Genomic DNA, 14,719 nt, shown 5'->3' with positions numbered 1-14,719 from the left:
TCACTATTACTGCCTCAGAATAAGTTAAAGCCAGCTGGAATTCCAGTATAGCTGTTCAAAACCAATGACCATTTTTGAGAAGATTCCTTGGAATAGCCCCATGGTACTTACAGGCAACACATCTACCTGTCAGACTACACTAGTAGGAAAGGTGAAAGCAAGAGGGAGGAAGGAAGACATGGTATCTCAGTGACATTCAGAGATCACTCACAACCATTATTTTTGACATGTTACTAATATAGATTTATTCAACCTAAGATCATACAGGATTCCCAGACCATGACCTTTTGCAAATATCTCAATAAAACCATAACATTTGAACTCCAAAAATGAACAAAGCTATAGATAGTAACATGAAATCTAGATAGAATGATGTTTAAGATTTGCAAGCTTAATTTACATTTAAATAAAGTCCAACTGGTTTAGCATCATCTGAAAAGAAAACCAAAGAAAGAAAGCATTCGAAACATCTTTCCAATGGTGAGATGCACTGACTTATACCACAGACAGCCTAAGCACATCCTTAGACAGATATTGTCACTGTACTTGAGACTATCCATAGCATTAAATGTCAGGACAGTTGGTAGTATGGTGACTAATAACTCTTCCATTCATCTCATATTCTTAGTTTCAACAAATTTGCCTCCGCACCATTCTCTACTTCTAACTACCAGTGCAGAATACAGTGTCCTACAGAAGCATTCAGTAAACTAATTATGTTTGTGTTTCAATACTACATCAGGATGTGCCAGAGAATGGACATCAGGACCACACTGCACTATTTCTACTCAGACTCTTTTTTTCAGTGCCAGAAAGATGTATTCCTTAAACTTGAAAAAAAAAAAGGGGGGGGGAGGGCAGATTTATAGTACTTTGTAGAATCAAGATAAAGGCAAGGATTTGACTCTAGAGTGTATTTAATCTCAGTCTTCCTGATTCATTGTGTATCCTTGTTTAGAACCATTTGATGTTGCTTCATTATTTCACCTTCAACAAATGCACTACTATTTTTCCTACAGATTACTTGAAGTTGCATGTTCATGGATATTCTCAAGTGAAATTTCTAGAACAAGAAGTGGATTAATGTCATTCTTATTGTAGGGGAAGTCTTTATTGAGGGGAAATCACCTCAGAGCAATAATGGCTTTTCTTTATTGAGTCAATTACTTATTGTTTGTGCTGGATGCTTAATATACATTGCTCTTCAGAGTCCTTACTGCGTACCATAAGGATAGTTATTTTTATCTGCATTTTAAAGGAGATTGAGGCAAACAGACATAGAAAAGTTCAATATGTTGCCCAACATTACACAGGTAGGACACAGAACTTGGGTTGAACCTAGGTGTCTTATGTATTCCAAAGCTTGATTATGCTATGGTACCTCAAAAAGGAGTGGTTCCAAAGCTGTATGGTTATGGTATACCTAGTGGATAAAAGCCCATGGTATGAAACTTGGAAATCTGTATTTTTGAAAATCTCCTGGCTTTAGAGTTCATGGTTTTAAAGGATATAAAAGACCTTATGGTTATCCCTATCACTATAATTTATTCTTTAAATACTATTAAGTACTATTTAAATGTTGAAAGAATTTTGAGTTTAAGGGAATTTGTTTTCTATTATAAAAGATTAACCTTAATCAAAAAAGCAGAGATCGATAACCTGATTAATGATAGTTGCTAAGGAAGCTATTCCATATTTGGTAAAAAAAAAAATTACCAGATTGTGATGGTTTTAGAGAGGAGAAAGGACAGCTTCTTTTATACAACATAAGCAAATCAACAAATACCTTGATTAACTACTACTAGTGACAACTTTTATGCTGGCATATAATTCATAATCTATAAATAAATGTTTAGGTACATAAAAGCTAAATTACTACTAATTTGTAGCATAATTCGGTTCACAAAACTTTATAATTATAAATAATTTATGTAAGCGGTCTACTATATCTATACAGTATCTATGAAAACTAGTGTAGTGGTTGATATATAATGGGACCCGCATTCAGAATCCAATCTTATCCACAAGTTATGACAGTCTTTCTAGGGTATAAAATAATTCATCTTTTGTGTCATGCCAAATCAACAGAAATTTAGCAATATCTCCTAATTTTTGTAACACCATCAGAATAAATTCTAAATTAAACCTTATAATCTTAAACTACACTTTGAAGAATATTTATGTAGTTTCCTTCTTTTCCTTGTTAGATAATTTAAAAAAATTTTTAACATTTATTTATTATTGAAAAAGAGAGAGAGAGAGAATGAGCAGGGGAGGGGCAGAGAGAGGGAGAGACACAGAATCCAAAGCAGGCTCCAGGCTCTGAGCTGTCAGCACAGAGCCCAATGTGGGGCTCAAACTAACAAACCACAAGATCATGACCTGAGCTAAAGTCAGTCGCTCAACCAAGCCACCCAGGTGCCCCTTAGTTAGATAATTAAAAAAAAAAAAATGTTTTGCACCTTTCTCTCTTAAATAAAGGATTATTCTTGTTAATATGTTATAGTTATTTTAATGAACCCTTATTTAAACTAATCAGCAATTCATATCAGTTTATCTTAACATTAACTGAATGAAAACCAAAAATCCCACCAATTGTTGTATATATTATGGCAACTGTCTCTCCTTGATAATTTAAATGCGTAAATTCTACCATCTCTATTTAAATGTCACTTTTATTCTGTATTTTTTTTCTAAGTCATTTGACACAAGGGCAATATAGAATGATGGTTAAGAATGTAGACTCTTGGGCACCTGGGTGGCTTACTCGATTGAGTACATGGACTTCAGCTCAGATCATGAGGTCACAGTTGTGAATTCTAGCCCCACATCAGGCTTTGCCCTCACATTCCTTAGCCTGCTTCAGAATCTCTGTCTCCCTCTCTCTCTGCCCCTCCTCCGCATGCGCACACTGTCTCAAAAACAAACATTAAAAAAAAAAGAATGTAGACTCTTGACTGAGGATTCAAATCTTGACTGTACTACTTACAAATATTAGACAACTTGCTTAACTTACATACCTTGATTTTCTCATATATAAAATGGAAATAAACATAGTAACTGTATTACAGGGTGGTTGTACCAAATTAAGAATAAAAGAAGGGTTTAGAATATAGCTTGGCCAATGGATACCATTTTAATACTCAAAAACTATCCGTAAAAAGGTATAAGCTTTCATTGTAAACTTTGGGTTACTTAATTTGGATCATATATGAGAAGGTCTAATTAAATTTACATTAATTGACCCAAACCTAAAAGGTATTGATTTGTCCAGGACATAGCTTATTCTTTTGACTTGATATTAGAAATATTTTTTAGCAAGATGTAGAGCATCTATTTGAGTTTTTTCATTTTATAATCATATAACTCTTTTCTCTACTTCTCTCAATCCCCAAACTCTTCTCACAAGTAGTCTATATCACAAGGAATTACTTTTTGGAAAAACATGGTAATAATTATATACAACTGTTATTTACATGACAGGTAACAATGAACAAATTGTTTTCCCATACTCTTCTTTTGATTTGTAGAGATCCTTATTACCATGTTAAAAGTGAAAAATGTGAGTTAATTAAAATTAAGTGAAAGTTTTATTCAAGTCTGTTTTTTCTGACTCTCCATGATCTTTGTTCTTGTCACTTTGTTCTTTTTAGGGATCAAATAGCAGTTTGACTGGCCAGGTACCTTGATGGATTTATGATTGCTCTTTTGCTTAAATCAATAAATGGGATTTCTGTTTATAGTAATGGTGAAATAAGCTAATAGACCAATTGTCCTGCTGAAACAGGAAACTAAAAAAAGTGGATAAAATCTTCAACTAAATAAACAAAATTGATTCAATGACCTCAGAGAGCCAACCTGACATCAAGGACCTAAGGGCCCAAAATCAAGAAAAGGGAAATATAGAGGTAAGTACATTATTTGAGATATCTTTTCACCTATTTGCAGCTGGTGACTAAGAGGCTGAGAAGCCAAGTAAAAGAGCTTGAATAAGAAGGGTGGTTAAAAAGCTGAGAAGGTTAATAGACCTCTTGTTATTATTAATACAGGCAAAGAAGACCAAATTTGTCATTCACAGACACTACAGAGATGGGTCACTAATAAATACTGAAAGCTTGCAGTTTGAGCTTTAACAATTAAGAGTAAGGATAAATTAGAAATTAACCTGTAGATTTGTCCTTAGAAAGATTAAAACTCAGTTCAAATCAGTAGAATTGCTGATTGAATTAGGTGATCACCCTCTACCCCAACTTCATGCCAAAAGTAAAAAATAATCCTCTTTGTTGGATGAAAACATCTTAGGATGTAGATAATTGCATCTTTGTCGTTCCACAGCTCTAGGAGTTTCTGCAAGATATAAAACTGGGATTAATTTAAAGGCTTTAAAGAGTTCATTTATGCCAAGAGATATTCATGTAATATTATAAAAAATAAACAGCAAATACATTTGGTTCTTACAAAACAAAGTCAAATGTTATTTAGATCGTAGGAATTTAGTGGTAAGGCCATGAGATACATAAGGACACCACTCTTCCATTCTGAAGCATTTTTGTCCTTGTAGCTTTCATAATCAGCTGCACAGAGTCCCAAACAAAGTACCGCCGCTCCAGATAGAGAGCTTAAAAAGCTTTTTAGCAGTTGACTTTTTGATTGTCCAACCTCCTTGATATGGAAGATTTTCCTCTTAAGTTAATACTGAGTTAACCCAGATAAAATAACATCAAGAAGCAGCCACCATCCCAAGTTCTGGGGAAACAAAAGACAAAGAGGTAAAGTTACAGGATATCAAAGGAGGATCCCACAGAGCTGATGCCACGAGTTCTAAAGAGCCAGAGCCTCTAAGCTGCTGCTGATCATTCTTAGGGACCCTGCAGGGCTGACTGAATGAAGCTAGAGAGAGGAAGACAGGGAGATTTCTAAATCAATCACCATGAAACTGTGTAGCCATTATCTTGTGATACAATGATTGGAGTGACTTTTGTCTTCCTGAGAAGACAGACCCTAGGCAACAGAGATTTGGGTTTTCCAGTCCTGAACACATCAGTAAAATTCCTTTCACTATTACCTTTCCTTCCTCCACTTCATAATCCAATAATATAAATCATCTACACTGCACAAACTGTTAAATGAATGTAGATCTCCATTTTAGGTCTATGTAACATAAATACTCATTTTTGACTCATTAAACCAAAGAAAACAAATCAAAATCTTCTGTTTGTATTGATAGAAAGTGTTTATCTAACAATTTCAACCATGACAAGTATGGGATAATCAATGAGAAGCAATTAGAAAAGCACAACCCAAGGCAGCCTAGTTTTCAGAATATCAATAGACCCCTTTCACATAGAGCTATTTAGTGTTGATTTTTCAAACTACATAGACACAAAAATACAGTGATAGCTTGGCATTTTTGTTTAAGTGACAGAATATGTTTTTATTTCCTAGGAAGCCATTTCTAGACATTAGATATACTTTATGTATCATTAAAAACACAGTTCAGAGTTGACACAGAGACTTGAAAATAAGAATGGATCAAAATATATTCTAAATAGGCCCTTACCACACATTATTAATGGATAAGAAAAAGAAAGTGGACATGTTTCCATCACTTAGAAAACCTGGCACAACAGATATCAATAAATATTGGCAAACAGATGAATCATTGTGTTGTACACCTGAAACTAACATTACACTGTATGTGAACTAACTTGAATTTAAATAAAAACTTTAAATATATATATATATTGGCAAACAGATAAGTAAATATGACAACTGTTTTTGACCTTTTCGTGGTGTCCTAAATATTTTTTCAGAAATATATGGAAAATTGCAATAGTCAGAAAGGACTGAAATTCATGACTGTCATATTTACGTTTGTTAAGAATAAGATTTTCCTCTTTGTTAAAACTAAAAATCAGCCAGGAAAGTGCTAAATAATAAATAAAAATAATTTTTTAAAATCACAAAGTTTATCAAGGTTAAGGCAGAAAAAAAGTACTCCTTTTCTAGAATTATTTTGTATTAGAACTATCTTGTCAGTTAAAAAAAAAAAAAAAAAAAAAAAAAAAACTAAAAATGTATCCTTAGCCTAGCAGAAACTTTACCTGGGCTAGCATCTCAGCCAAAGATGAAAACAATATAAAAGTATTTTAAAAAATTAATTTGGGAGCACCTGGGTAGCTCAGTCGGTTAAGCGTCCCACTCCCGATTTTGGCTCAGTCATGAGATATCCAGCCCCACATGGAGCTCTGCACTGGCCTAGGGCCTACTTAAGATTCTCTTTCTCTCTCCTCTCTCCCCTCTCCAACTTCTCTCTCTCACCAACCCCCCCTCCCAAAAAAAAGAGAGAATTCAGAGAGGCGGGACCAAAAGGAAAAGCTTCCTGTTATCACACGTCATTTAACATTAGGACTTCTGGTAGTTAAGCTGCCCTTCTAGAATATGCAGACTCAGGAGCTGTTCTGATTTGACAAGGTAAGGAAAGTATGACAGTGGAGATGTTGAGGCAATTTAATCAAAAGTTTGAGAAAGAAACTCACTATAGCCAATGTTTGGATCTACAGAAAAATGAATCATAGAATATTCATTTGATCTGTGCAACTACAACTCTCTTACTTCCTTAATAGGGTCAGTTTTAGATTCTGTAAGAATAAAAGTCACAGTCACACACACACACACACACACACACACACACACACACACACACACAGCAATGAGGGGAGACAGAAAATACTTAGTATTCCTAAAAATCAAAATTTACTGAGAAAGATAGAATAAAACCCAGATTTTCAGAGTTGAAAAGGACACTGGGGTTCATTTTGGACAACTCCTTCATTTATAGATGAGTATATTATGCTCAGGGTTTACATGGCTTAGCTCATATTCAGGAAGCAATTTTGTAGAAAAAAATAAATAAGTAAATAAGCAAATAAATAAATGTAAAAAATAATAAATGAAGCTTTTAACTACGAGTCTTTTGTTAATATTTTCTTCTTTTTAAAAATCAATCTTGGATTCAACATTGTTTTAGTAAGGATTCTCCAGAGAAAGAGAACCAATATTAGACGTAGATATAAATACATAGTTATAGCTAACAGGAACATTATTACAGGGATTGGTTCACAGGAGTATGGAAACTAAGCATTCTCACAATCTTCCATCTGTAAGCTGAAGAGGCAGTCATGTCTGAAAACCTCAGAACCAGGGATACCACTGCTGTCAATTCAAGCCCAAAGGCCCAAGAACCTGGGGCCAATGGTCTAAGTCCTGGTCAGAGTCAGAAGGCCCAAGAAGCATAAGTACCCATGTCTAAGAGAAGAAAATGGGCATCTCAGCACAATGGAATAAACTTGTACTTCCTCCACTGTTTTGTTTTATTCAAGTGCTCAGTAGACTAGGTCTACAAATTCAAACGTTAATCTCTTCCTGAGACTAGATACATCCAGGAATAATGTTTTACCAGCTATCTGGGCATTCCTTAGTTTGGTGGAGTTAACACACAGTTAAACCAACACAAACACCAGCTCTGCTTTCTCATGTATAATATGCAAATAACCAAATTATCCATCACACACATCCTAGAATTTTCCCTCATAGCATATTCAGTAAGATAATTGAATCAGAATGTGAACTGTTCAAATATTCCAGGAAAATGCAAAAAATAAATAAATAAATAAAGTGGGTCATTCAAAGTAGCTTTGAGTATAGTTTCCTTTACTTCCCCTTACCCCCAAGGAGAAAAGATAAATTTAAGTGGTCTTCACCATAAAATATTTTTGTGAAAGGAACATTCATTCACTCGCTTTATAGAAAAACAGCCATGGTATAAAATGACTGGACATACTCAATCCAAACAGTTATAAGAATTATGGAAACATACAAGGAAAGGGTACTTAAAAAAGAGAAGTCATCAAAAGATTCAGAGTAGCTTTCTGTAGAAGAATCATGAAGAGAGAGAGAGTGTGTGTGTGTGTGTGTGTGTGTGTGTTTTCCCCTAAGGTTTCACCCAAGAGAAAGCCCATCAGACTCTTCAGAGTGGTTTATAGAGCAGGGCTGGCTGGTTTGACTAGAAGAAGCTAAGTGAGTCTGATATGCCTAAATTAAATGGCAGCTGGAGTTGGGATAGAGAAGTATTTCCTTCTTTCTGACATATAACCAGACTCCTCGTTTCATCAAACTACACAAAAGCCTGTAGAGAAGCAATCTGAAGTGTCAGATACCACATTATACCCTTTACATCATTAACTCATTTAACTTCCTTTCATCCACTTCTCAGGAAAATACTCAGAAACAATAAGTAAATTTTATTTAGAGAAGTCATTCACTTGCTCTACCTTGAGTTCCTTCCACAGTTTAATATTTATTCTTATTGAAGAGAACATGATCTTCCTTAAAATATATTTTCGAAGGTTGCTCACGGTCCTTAAACCAATAATTAGTGAATTATAAATGTATATTTCTCTATGTCACATTAGAGACATACAAGCCATATAGAATTCCTTAACTGTGACAGCCTAGCCCTCAAAATGTCCTGATACCTGTAATTCAAGAAACACCAATGACACAAATTGTATAAAGCAAGTTAGAATAGCAGTATAAGAGTCTTTGGTGGTAAACTAGCAGAGCTTTCACACAGAGAAACCCTGTTTGTGGTTTCAAAATTCTAGTTACATGCATTATTAGTTACAAAAAGGAAAAAAAGAAAAACAGAACACAAAACAGTTCTGCACTGCTGCAATGAACCCAGGGTTAATTAGAATGCTCTCTCTTGGTCCTCTCAGTCTTCAGGTTGTGACAAACAGAATGCATTCCAAGCAACAGACACCAAACATTAATACGCCCTCTTGCAAAGGCCTCGCTTTAAATGAAGTGAACCATAATCAGATGTTTGCAGCACATCACACACTTACAAATGTTATTAACGTTGCAACCTGCTTGACACATCTAGTCATTGTGTTTACAACTTAAAGAAAAAAAAACAAAATGAAAACATTTTCTTGTCAGGGTCAGGTGATAGTCATTAATTTTCTTATCCACTGTGTTTTTGTTTTGTTGTAGATTTTTTCCCACAGGGAGGTGTCAGTAGCTAACTCTCTACTTACTTTCCTGTTACGTAAAGAAGAAAATTTTAAATTAAAAAGTTATTTCAGTAATGACAATTAAAAAGACACTATAAAGATGTATTGGTATTGTGTACCTGAATCAAAATTCTCAAAAGAACACACAGAAGGAAATAGAATCCCTAGTGACTTAAAGTCCCTGAAGAGAACACCAATTCTTTTGGAATACGTATCTAAACAGTGTTTCTGAAGATAAAGAAATAGTCTTGTAACAAGTGTGTAAGAGACTGCTATGCCAAAGACAGATTAAGTCCTTTTAAAATATAGAAAGATGCCATTTAAATTCTGGGATCAAGAACAACTTTAAACATTTATAAGAACATTTTCTATCATTAATTATTTAATGCATAAATGTGTGTCAAATATCTTCTTGAACTTCCTTTATGTTTTAAAAATAAAACTGCTTTACCAAGAAATGTCACCTGAATAATACAACGTTCAACTATACAAGCAACTCTTCACCACTGCCTTAGAAACCATTCTGTAGATAGTGGTCAAATACAGAATAATGGAAGGAAACCTCTGTAGGTGGAGTAAAGACTTGGAGGGGACACAGAGCAAGCGGTCTGAGAAGCAAACCCCAGTGGAAAGGATTGAGGAAACAAAACCTCAGCAGAGATTAAGGCGTCTGAGTGGGGAACACGAAGGTGAGCAGACACAGAGGCAGGTAAGGATTTTCTGTTCATCTGTTTATACACACACACACACACACACACACACACACACACACACACACACACGTAAATATATATACGTATATTTACATGTGTAGGTTATACAATTTTTTTTTCCTTTTGTACTGTTAAAAAGAAAACCATAGGCCTCAAATGGTGCATCTGGGCCAGGCCAAGTCACCAAATTAAGGCTTAATATGCAACCTAACTGTAGTTTCAACCTCCCCCAGAAACATAAGTCTTAACCTGTCAATCAGGAATTTTCTGATCAATCCCAACTAGGTAATCTGTCACATGGGCCATCTCTATTCCCCTCAAAGACAGATGAGGTAAGCCACCTAATAAGATCCCCTGCCCTTCCTCCTAAGGAAAGGTGGCCTTGCCTGGAACAATCCCTTTTCTCTCTTTGCTAATAATGTTCTTGCCCTCCTTCCTCAATTCCTCAGAGCTTTTCTCTACTTGCTACAAGGGATACTGCCTGATTTATTAATCACTTAATAAAGTCAGTTAAGTCTTCAAATTTACTCAGTTGAATTTTTGTTCTTTAAAAGTAGTCAGAAAGGAGTCATCAAATCACCTTGGAATCACTAAAAACAGCCCTCTGAAAGAGATCATATGGGCCCTGAAGTGTCTCAGGAAGAACAAATCATGTGCTGACACACCAGCTTCCCAAAAGGATGTGTGTAGGGTAAATATAATCATCTCCTTGTAAGAGATACTTGAAGGAGTCAGGGGGACAGTGATTCCAAGTGTGTGCTATAGCCTATTCTTGAACCAGTCCTTATTTCTGGTTAGACTTGATCCTTAGGAGGCTTTACATGGGAACTGATGCAGAGCTCTGTCATTTGGGGAGTGCAGGCTTAGTATAGGCCTAACCATCTTGAACATGGAGGAGTCAGATCATTCTGGCCCATGGGACAATGGGGTGTGTGCAGTTCTGGATAGGATATGAAAATGATATGATGTGATTTAAAAAAGAATAAAAAAGAAATAACAGTGCATTGCAAATTAAAGTGTAACAATTGTTTCTTGAAACTGAAGGGGAACAGAATTTGCCACCCCAAAATGTGTCTCTTTGGGATAAGGATTATTTTAGGCTGATTATTTTTATGGCACAGCAGACCCAGGAAAAGCTTTTTAAAGTGAGTAGAAGTCATACTTTTGTAAGAAACATTTACAAGGGAAACCTCCATGTTAGGATGTCCCCTTCTCTGTACTGGAACAAGCAGGATAACTCCAAATCTCTAGAAACTCTTCTCAAGGGAGAAGTCAACTACTAAAATCTGTGCAACCACATTGCCTTTGTTTATTGTCCTTTCCTAGTAACCTCCCCAAGCTAGTCTCCCCTACTTCCAACATCTTTTGTCTTTAGCCAGAGATGTTTTTTTAAACTGTTAACTTGGACCATTTCAAAGAGTTACTCAGGTTTCCTGGGTATTTACCATGTATATAGAAGGTAATACATTATTAAACTTCCATGTGTTTTTCTTCCGTTAATCTTTTACTATATGGATGTCTCAGCCAAGAACCTAGAAAGGAAGAGGGGAAAATTATATCTTCTCCCTGAAAAAAACTTCTGTATTAGCTTGTATATGTCTATGCAGAGATGATGAAAAAATTTTTTAAAAAATGCTGCTCTGCTTGATATATTGAGAAGCAGAATTTCTGGGTTTTTATATATTCAGTTCTACTGCAGAACACCAAATTGTTCTTCAAAGCTATATGCTTATATCTTCCTCCTCCATCAGTGCTGCACAAGAGATTTGATTTCCCCGTTTTCCTGCTTACATTTGGAATTATCGGAATTCTTTAGATTTACCAAACAGAATGGTGTTGGTTTTTAGTTGTTTTGTGTTTGTGATTTCTGAAAAGGTTGAGTCATTTTCCATGTCAATATTGACAACATGTGATTTTTCTTTTTGAAGTGCTTGTTTACATTTTTCACCATTTTTATATCAATGTTTTTTTTCCTCTTAATGGTATATAGTTGTTTTAAAAGTATGTATTCTTGACAATAATCCTCCCAGATATATGCACTGAAATACTCTCAATCTGGTCTTTTCAAATTCTTTTCACTTTGTTTATAGTGTTTCTTGTCACACAGATCTTATTTAATGTACTAATCCATCTTTTAGAATTTGCTCCTATTGTATCACTCTTTAGCTGGGTATCAAAATAGAAAGAAAAAACAATGCCTATATTCTTCTAAGCATTTGAATTGCTACTTTTCATATTTTGGTCTTTATCTAGTATGTACTTTATTTTTTTTTTTTTTTTAATTTTTTTTTCAATGTTTATTTATTTTGGGGACAGAGAGAGACAGAGCATGAACGGGGGAGGGGCAGAGAGAGAGGGAGACACAGAATCGGAAACAGGCTCCAGGCTCTGAGCCATCAGCCCAGAGCCCGACGCGGGGCTCGAACTCACGGACCGCGAGATCGTGACCTGGCTGAAGTCGGACGCTTAACCGACTGCGCCACCCAGGCGCCCCATCTAGTATGTACTTTATGCATGACTTAAGATAGAGGTTTGATTTTAGTTATTTTGTGGATAGCCAATTGTCACAGCAACATATATTGAATAACCATCCTTTCTCTAATATATGTTGCCCCTTCTACCATTGACTACATTATCAGATGTGTGGGCCTTTTACTGGATTCGTGTGAAAACATGGCATTAAAAAGGAGTATCTTTATCTTTCAAACTGACTAACAGCAGCAGCAGAACTAGACCATCACCGACAATCTGATGAAGTTTCCAAATTCTTGCCTCTTCCTACTGAAAAGTGTGGGAGATCCTGAGAGTCTAGATGCTGCTGTGCCTTGGAGTTGAAAGAACTCTAAATGGTCCTAGAATATTAAAAAATTTTTTTTTGACATTTATTCATTTTTTCAGAGACAGAGACAGAGCATGAATGGGGGAGAGGCAGAGAAAGGGAGACACAGAATCTGAAGCAGGGTCTAGGCTCTGAGCTGTCACCACAGAGCCTGATGTGGGGCTTGAACTCAAGAACCACGAGTTCATGACCTGAGATGAAGTCAGCTGCTCAACTACCTGAGCCACCCAGGCACCCCATTCTAGAATACTTTATTATTGTCAGAAAGCAAGGATGCTTTTATAAATGATGGGGTGGGAGTAAATAAAAACAAAACAAAACACAAAACTTGATGGGGCTAACACTGCTCCAGTTGTGACAATTTGAGCCACTACAACCACAATGTCCATTAATATTATAAGTGGTGAAAATACTTTGAGCTTGTGAAATGCTATTCATTTACTATTACACTGAAATGAACGATTACAAAGGGTTTTAGCTATGCAAAACACTGATATATATTAAAGGATATGTTTTAGATTTTAGCATTTTAATAAACATATTTAATGCTAACACACATCAGTAGTAGCATTTAGTTAATAATGTAGATTAATAACATCAATGTTAATACACATAGGCATTTTGCTTTTAATAACTGTAGGTCTTTATTTTTTATTTTAAAGAGAGTGTGTGAGCAGGGGAGAGGGTCAGAGGGAGAGAAAGGCGGGGGGGGGGAGAGGGAGAGAGAGAGAGAGAGAGAGAGAGAGAGAGAGAGAGAGAATATGAATGAATATCCCATGTAGGCTCCATGCTAAGTACAGAGTTCAAAACAGGGCTAGATTCCATGACCCTGAGATCATGACCTGAGCCTAAATCAAGAATCAATCATTCAATTGACTGAGTCACCCAGGCATGCCAAGTTTTATGTCTTTCTATAAGGCACAGATTGTATACCGTTTTCTGTGTATAAGTAGGTAAGAGTAACACAAACTCTCAGTAAGGCAAAATATCCTGCAAAACTAGCAATAGGCCATCATCAATGGTCTCTCATTATAGCTAGGTGGAAAGAGCTCAATATTATATTCTAAAATGATTAGACTAATGTTTTAAATGGGAATAAGAAAATGATTCTGAGAAGTTAACCTAAGACATTAATTCTGTGGATGACCACCTACTTGTAATGACAATTAATTATGCATTCCTAACCTTCTAATGATAAGAAAGTAGACTAATATTTACAATAGTAATTCCATAGGATATATAATGCTGGAAAATCAAATAATACATATACACTGTATACTTTAGAAGAAAGACACTAAGTTAAAATATTTAATAATTCAACTAAAAATAAAGAATTCTTATAAATATACACAAGAAGTCTGATCTGAAGAGAGGTGAAGATTTGACTCACTGTCAAGGAAGCAACTAGGTCCCAGGATTCAAAGAATCTATCAGTTGATAATTCACATATTGTAACTTAGGTGGGCCCGAAGCAGTTTTTTTTTTCCTTTTTGATATCAAATTATTTGAATACATTAACTATATTAAAATATTTCTACTCTGAAACCATAAAGCAGTTACAAGAAAAGTATTGCCATAACCCTAGGAAAGTATAAAAACTAAGTATAGAAAATAAGTAAAAGGCACCCAAACTGTAAAGGAAGAAGTAAAATTGTCACTATTTACAGATTACATAATATTATACACACAAAATTTTAAAGGTACTATCAATAAACTTAAAACTAATAAGTGAATTCAGTAAAGTTGTAAGAGACAAAAATCAATATGCAGAACTCTGTTATGTTTCTATACCTATAATTATCAGAAAGAAAATTTTAAAATCCCATTTACAATTACATCAAAAAGAATAAAATACCTAGTAATAAATTTAACCAAGGAGATGAAAGACCTATATATTGAGCACTACAAGATATTAATGAATGAATTTATGAAGACACAAGTAAATGTAAAGATATCCCATGCTCATGGATTGGATGAATCAATATTATTACAATGTTAATACTATCCAAAGCAATTTATAAATTCAATGCAAGCCATCTCAAAATTCCAATGTCAATTTTTCAAAGAAATTGAACAAATACTTCTAAAAT

The sequence above is a fragment of the Leopardus geoffroyi genome, chromosome C1 (assembly GCF_018350155.1).
Source record: "Leopardus geoffroyi isolate Oge1 chromosome C1, O.geoffroyi_Oge1_pat1.0, whole genome shotgun sequence".
NCBI lineage: Eukaryota > Metazoa > Chordata > Mammalia > Carnivora > Felidae > Leopardus > Leopardus geoffroyi.
This window is presented reverse-complemented; position numbering follows the sequence as displayed.